At 36.0% G+C, this 7948-nt stretch overlaps 1 pseudogene; it reads right to left on the reverse strand.

Moving 5' to 3' along the window:
• Window positions 1–783: 783 nt before the first annotated feature.
• LOC144323165 (olfactory receptor 6C4-like) lies at window positions 784–1718 on the reverse strand (annotated as a pseudogene).
• Window positions 1719–7948: the final 6230 nt, after the last annotated feature.

A 7948-nucleotide genomic window follows, 5' to 3' on the forward strand; every position in this document is an offset into this window, starting at 1 on the left:
TCACATATAAAAGCTAAACTTTACTAGAAGCCCAGGAACATGGGCTTGTGGTATCCTAGTAATTTTATTCAGATACTCCCTTCTTATACTCAGACTAACAGTGTTATCCAGTGGCAAATCTTTCCTATAAAGTTTATTTACTAAGGGGCTATATTTATATCTTTTTTCCCAGTTTTTTTATTGGTGTTCAATTTACCAACATACAGAATAACCCCCCCAGTGCCCGTCACCCAATCACTCCCACCCCCCGCCCTCCTCCCCTTCTACCACTCCTAGTTTGTTTCCCAGAGTTAGCAGTCTTTACGTTATGTCTCCCTTTCTGATATTTCCCACACATTTCTTCTCCCCTCCCTTATATTCCCTTTCACTATTATTTATATTCCCCACATGAATGAGAACATATAATGTTTGTCCTTTAAAATTATATTAGAAATTAAAATATAACTTAAAATATATATATTATTTAAAAATAAGTATAATAAACACATTTCTTCTTAGCACAAATAATGTATTTTTATTTTAAATAACTATAATCTCAAAATAATGTGAAGAGTTTGTAGACAAACTTTAGCTAGAGCTAAAAAGTCTGTTAACTAGAAACAAATATGTGAACTGTTTTTTGGGAAAAGTTACCCCTCATTCACAACTTTGAAACATAATTTGACACCTCTTTATGATAAATTCATCTGAAGTGTTGCTTTAATGAGAGGGTTAGAGAAGCTCTCCTTATGTTTCATGGGGAGGAATTCATATTGTTCAGATTTTTCATTGAGTTTGAAATTTTTACATTCGCCAAATGCTCATAACCTTTTTGATGACATCCTTGAAGGCCTGTTTTACTTGTTTATTCCTTAAAGTGTAAATGAATGGGTTCAATAAAGGGGCAATGAGGTATTGAGCACAGCTACCCCCTTATTGAAGGCAACTCCTTCTTTGGCTGAGGGTTTTATATACATGAAGATGCAGCTGCCATAAGAGAGGGCAATGACAATCATGTGGGAAGAACATGTGGAAAAGGCCTTTTTCCTTTGCTGAGCGAGGGGATCTTGAGGATGGTCCAGATGATGTTTGTGTAGGAGAGAATCACCAGCACCAGGGTGACCACCAAGGTCACAGCTGCTAAGATAAAGTCAACCAGTTCTAAGAGTCTTGTGTCTGAGCAAGATATTTCTAGCAGGGGTCCGTAGTCACAATAATAATGATTCAGTATGTTGGAGGCACAGAAATCCAGCTGACTGGTCAGGATGATTGGAGATATGATGATTAGAAATCCAGCCAACCAAGAGCAGAGAACCAGCTGAATGCAGACTGTTGCTCATAATGGTCATGTAATGCAGGGGTTTGCATATAGCCACATAGCGGTCATAGGACATGGCAGCCAGAAGGTAAAACTCTGTGGCTCCAAAGAAGGTGGCAAAGAAATACTGAGTGAAGCAGCCAGCAAAGCTAATGCTCTTGTTGCCAGTTGTGATGCTGAACAGCAGCCTAGGAGTAAAGGTGGTTGTAAAGGAAATTTCTAGGAAGGAGAAATTCCGGAGGAAGAAATACATGGGAGTCTGGAGGTGTGAGTCCAGTAGTGTAAGTGTGATGATTGTGAGGTTTCCAATGATGCTGAATATGTAGGTGAGGAAGAGAAATAGAAAGACTACAAGTTGGATCTCTGGGATTTCTGTTAGTCCCAGCAGAATGAATTCTGTCAGAAGGGTTTGGTTTTTCATCGCTAACATTTGCTGCCTATAAAAGTACAAAGGAAAGAAGTCAGTGATGAGAATGGAAGAGGATCAGGAACATTTAGGAGTAGCTAAGCTTTTTCATTGAATTGGTTCAAATATCTACTTTCTGTCCACTTGACTCAAGTGAGAGTTTCTATTGCACAGAGAGTGTCTTTTCACAAGAATTATTTTTAAAAAGTTCTCATGCAGAGGGTGCGTGGGCAGCTAAGTTTCTGACTTTGATTTTGGCTCAGGTCATGATCTCAGGGTCGTGGGATTGAGTTGCACATGGGTCTCCAGGTCAATTTCTTTCTTACTCTTGAAAATACAAACAAGTCACAAACATTTTGATTTTACTATCCTTTACAATAAAAAGCATTTAGTATATTGTTTTACTTGGTTATAACTATGATAATAATGAATAATAACTGTTGTGGGGCACCTGGGTGGTTTAGTCCATTAGGTGTGCAACTCTTGACTTTGACTCAGGTCATGATCTCAGGGTTGTGAGATTGAACTCCACCTTGCGCTCTCCACTGGGCATGGAGCCTGCTTAAGAGTCTCTTTCCTTCTCGCTCTGCCCCTCCCTCCTCTAAAAAAAATAACTGTTATCAATTGAGGACTTAATAGGTGCCCAACCTTATCGTTATTTTATTTGATTCTCACAACGACCCATTTAAGACAGGTGCTATTACTATCTCCATCTTGCAGATGAGAAAATTGAGGTTTGGAGTAGTTGATAAATTGTTCTGAATCCCACGGCTAGTGTATTGTAGAGCAGAATTCTAGCCCACTGTTGCCTGATCCATAGTCTGCATACTCAACTGCCAGGTTGTGCTGATTTCCCATCCTCATCCAGGGGCAGAACAATTACAACTATTATCTGAATCTTACAGATCAGACAATGCGCATTAGTGATCCTATGAGGATAATAGTGGTGATTATGATGAAACTGAGGTTGGGAAAGTTTTAGTGATTTGGCCAAATACATACAGCCAACAAATTCTTCTATTCTAAAATACACATGGATCAGATCTGCACCTTTATTTTTTTATTTTTATTTATTTATTTATGATAGTCACACAGAGAGAGAGAGGCAGAGACATAGACAGAGGGAGAAGCAGGCTCCATGCACCAAGAGCCCGATGTGGGATTCGATCCCAGGTCCCTAGGATCGCGCCCTGGGCCAAAGGCAGGCGCTAAACTGCTGCGCCACCCAGGGATCCCTGCACCTTTATTTTTTAACATATTTATTAAACAGTGATTGTGTATTCTTTAGAAAACTTCTGTATATTTATATTTTGTCTCTACATTGTCTTTGATTTTTTCTTGTATTTTCTTAATTTCTGCCTTTAAGCAATGGCTCTTAACTAGTTTTCCCCTCCTTTCTCCAGGCTCTGATGTCTCTGTCTCTGGCTGCACTTTCTCCTAAATACATTTTTCAGAAGTTGTTTGCCAGCATTAGTTTCTAAATGAGTGAAGTAATCCTGTCTAACATCTATCTCATGGTGCCTCTTAAATGGCTTTCCTAGGCCTGAATTCTTATTTCATTTTCAGACCCATATTTTTAACTCTCTATAATACATTATCTTTTGGGCATATTCCGCTCAAATTAAACTTAATATTTTAAAACATATCTCAGCATAATTTTTCACTATGATGAAACCTATTTAAAATTCCAGACTCCTTGATAGGCTTTTTGGTAAATGTCAAGAAATTTACTTTTGAAAAACTGACTCTTAAAAGTCATTTAATAAGTGTTGGTTCTCTTGCTTTTCCCCTGCTTTTAAGGTACTTAAAAAGCAGTCTATTTTTGGAAAGATGTCATATACACATAAAGTAGAAAATGGTTAATTCCTGAATAGAATGCATCATTATGTTAATTATTATTTTTAAAATATTATTTTATAAAAACTTAGTTTTGTCACCCCCAAGTTTTCTGTCAGAAGCTAGTTGAACAAGTTCTCTTTCTAGAGTATTGATCTATATTTAATTTCCTGTATATTTAACCATACACATCCCAAAGGAAATTTTTAGTATTGTCAGGCAAACTTTTAATTGGAAGATACTTCATACATTGATCTTGAAAGACATGTGGCTCAAGCTACCAGAGTCTTTCTCTGTTTCTGTAGTCAGGACACTATAGAAATGAAACTTCATCTCTTCTTCTACTTCCAGCAGATCTTATGCAAGAGGAGAGGGAAAATTAGTAAATTGAGTCCAATTGCTAAGCACTATTATCTGAGTAACACAACCTGAATAGACAGAGTGTAATTAGTACCCGTGAGATGCTTTATGGAATTATAAAAAATTGTGGTAAAAAACATGGAACATAAAACTTACTATCTTAGCCATTTCTAAGTTCAGTAATGTTAATTATATTCACTTTGATTTGCAACAGATCTCCAGAATTTTTTATCTCATAAAACAAACTCTGTACTCGTTAAACTACTCCCCTTTCCCCCCCCCACCCCTGGTAAGCACCATTCTATGTTCAATTTTTATGAATCTCACTATTTTAGTTAGCTCATATAAGTAAAATCATACAATATTTGTCTCTTTGTGACTTGGTATAATATTCTCAAGGCATTTCCTTCTTTTTAAAGGCCGAATAATATTCCATTGCATATACATATCACATTTTGTTTACCCATTCATCTGTCGATGAATGTTTTTGTTGCTTCTGTTTTGGTTATTGTGAATAATGCTTCTATGAAAATGAGTGTGCAAATATTCAAGATCCTGCTTTTAAAAAAATTCTTGCTTTCAGTACTTTTGACTATATAGCCAGCAGCCTATCTTGCTGAATCATATGGTAACTCTATTTTTAGTTTTTTGAGGAACCAATGTACTGCTTTCCATAGTGGCTGTATTCTATTTGGAATTTTTACATCAAAATGAATATCTGGGGCAGCCCAGGTGGCTCAGCAGTTTAGTGTCACCTTCAGCCCAGGGCATGATCCTGGAGACTTGGGATCGAGTCCCATGTCGGACTCCCTGTATGGAGCCTGATTCTCCCTCTGCCTGTGTCTCTGCCTCTCTCTCTCTCTTTCTCTCTCTCTCGTCTCTCATGAATAAATAAATAAAATCTTAAAAAAAGAAAATTAACTTAAAAAAACAAAAAACAAAATGAATAAATATCTGTGACACAACATAAATGCAGAGAGATGCCTAATTCTAAGATAAAAATTAAATAAATGCTTTTTATTCAGGCATTATCTATTTTCTCTTTTACATGTATATATCACCTTTGCAAAAATAGACTATAAATTCCTTAAGATCAGGGGAAGGACAGAAGAACCAACACTTCCTGAATGACTCTAGTATTGGTTTATGCTAGGCTCATCATAAATATATTTATGGTATATGTTTGGTATTTATTTTGGTATTCTTTTATTTCCCAACAACGGTGGCAAAAACATACAGTATGATCAAAATAGGTTGTTGTTACAAAAAATGAAAAAAAGATCCTGATCTTTTTTTCTCTTTATCTCCCTTAGTTTATTCTCCATTTACCCTTTTATCTTTGGCAATTTGCCACATATATTGTATACTTTTTCTTGCCTTGTTTTGGTCTAGTAACTGATAGGAACTTTCCAGAGCCAGTTTAGGGTAAAGTCGCTTGAATACATAAATTGTTACCATTTCCTTCTCTTTTCCACTGATGAATGGTCACTAAGTCATGAATATTACCTGGTTCTGCTGGGATTTTGAGTGGAGACACAGGCCTCTATCAGCAAGGTTGTATTTTGAGATTTTCCTTTTTCATAGTTGGTGCTCTTCCATCACCAAATAATAAAAATATGTATTTCTTCTATTTGTAATTGAAATTTGAAATGACTTAATGAGTTAAGGTTTGTTTGGGCACAGAACTCCCAGTGCTTAGTTTTCAGGATACTGAGCTGTCTGTCACTGAAAGAAAGAGAAACTTCAGACATCAAATGATTTCAAGGGAGAGCTTTCAGGAACTACTTAAAATGCTTACCACTGACTCTCAGAGAGAAGTGTTCATGTGCACCTGGACTCCTCCATCCTATCTCTCTAAGCATCCTGGATAAGCTGAGTCACTTTTCTTGGCATAAAAGTATAGCCCCAATGCAGAACCAGGAAAAGGGCTATCAGATTACTTGGTCATAATCTTTTCCAGAAAGGTCAGCGATTTTCCCAAGAAAAGCCTTGAATGTCTAGAATCCTGTGGGTGTCTTAATATTCTGCTATTCTAAGTTTCCTGAAATAAAGAAATCCTAAGCCCCTGGGATCCTAAACCCTGTACTGCTGAGCTGTGTGCCTATCTGGAACACCAGAGAGCCATTTTTGCTGTTGTCTCCGAGAATATCATAATCTCAAGGATGTGTGAAAAAGGTCATGCCATCCAATGATGTGAATGTCTAGGCTCTTGTACTTCCTAACTATTAGTTTCTGGTCTTTGATGAATAGCTTAGTTATCATTACAAGACATCACATTTATGTTCCACTTAAGTTCTGTAATAAATCTACTTCAATAATATTACAAATCATTGTAGCATTGTTTGTTGTTGTAAAAAGTTGGAAATAATCTAAATTTCCACCAGTAAGGAAAGGACAGAATAATTTTGGCACATCCAAACTACAAAATGTGACAAACCAATAAAAGCAAGTGGGAAATATTGTATATCAACTAACTGGAATTTATTTATTTATTTATTTATTTATTTATTTATTTATTTATTTATTTATGTAAACTCACTCGGGAAGATATATTTGGTATGGTGCTATGTGAACAAAGAAAGCTGCTGAACTGTAGTATATTTTATGATCCCACTGGGTAAAAAAGGACATTTTTATATCTATGTATCTTATATCTTATATAAAACTATTTTTATGTGCATAGTCACATAGATCTGGGACAATAAATTTGAACAGTATTGCCTTTACGAAGTTAGATGGGGGAAGTGAGGGACATATGGGGAGCTATCTTCTTTTCCTTTATACTTGTCTATATTGTATAAATGCTATAAGTTACTTTTGAAAACTGAAGTATAATTGACATACAATTTGATATTAGTTTCATATATAAAATACTGAATTGACAATTCTATACATTACCCAGTGCTCACCACAGTAAATATAGTTAACGATCTGTCACCATAAATATTATTTCAACATTACTGACTATATTTCCTATGCTATGCTTTTCAACCCCATGACTTTTTAATTTAATTTTTAAAAAGATTTTACTTATTTATTCATGAGAGAAACACAGAGAAAGAGGCAGAGACATAGGCAGAGGGAGAAGCAGGCTCCATGCAGGGAGCCCAATGTGGGACTCGATCCCTGATCCTGGCAGGTGCTTAACTGCTGAGCCACCCAGGTGTCCCTGATTTATTTATTTTTTAAGTGGAAGTTTGAACCTTTTAATCCCCTTCACCTATTTTACCCATCCTATCACCCCTCCCCTCTGGCAACCACCAGTTTTTTCTCTATTTATGAGTCTGTTACTGTTTGCTTGTTTTTACATGTAAGTGAATCATGAGATATTTGTTTTTGTCTCGCTGACTTATTTTACTTAGCGTGATATTCTGTAGGTCAAAAACCATCAACAAAATGAATAGGCAACCTACTGAATAGGAAAAGTTACATTTTAATTTAAAAAAAAAACCAGTTACATGATTTCATGCTCCATAAGCACAAAGAGTTAACATTGGTATAATTATAAACTGAGAATATACTTACACTTAACTTTCAGGGCAAGTTCTGCAGGGTATTACCCATATATGTCCATGGGATGAATCACAATTAGAAGTCTGATGTGAGTGAATGGTGGCATAAAACTGAAATTGTTGGTTTTCTCACCACTACTTATTGACCTAATTATTCACAAAAGTTCCCAAACTTATGAAAATTTAATAGGAAAAATCCTACTCATCCTGCTTTATATCAGCTTAGCTGTCATTTGCCACTTCTTCATTCCACCATAATTTAAAATACACCGTGGCCTCACATCCTTGAGATGTGATTTATTTATATTAAGCATACTTAAGTAGTGATATTCAGAGCATCCTCATTCAAAGTCTTATTTCTTCTCTTCTGACTTGTTTGAGGATGAGTATGTGTGGCTTGTGATTTTATAACATAGTGAAGTGTATTTTAAATGTTCTATTCAGAAGAGGCCTCAGCATGATCAGTTAAAGAAGGAAATCAAAGATCCAGGAAGGCCAACCTTCAGAGCACACTAATGAACCCTCTTTTGTTGGGAA

Source organism: Canis aureus, chromosome 11 (genome assembly GCF_053574225.1).
Source record: "Canis aureus isolate CA01 chromosome 11, VMU_Caureus_v.1.0, whole genome shotgun sequence".
In the NCBI taxonomy this organism is placed as follows: Eukaryota; Metazoa; Chordata; class Mammalia; order Carnivora; family Canidae; genus Canis; species Canis aureus.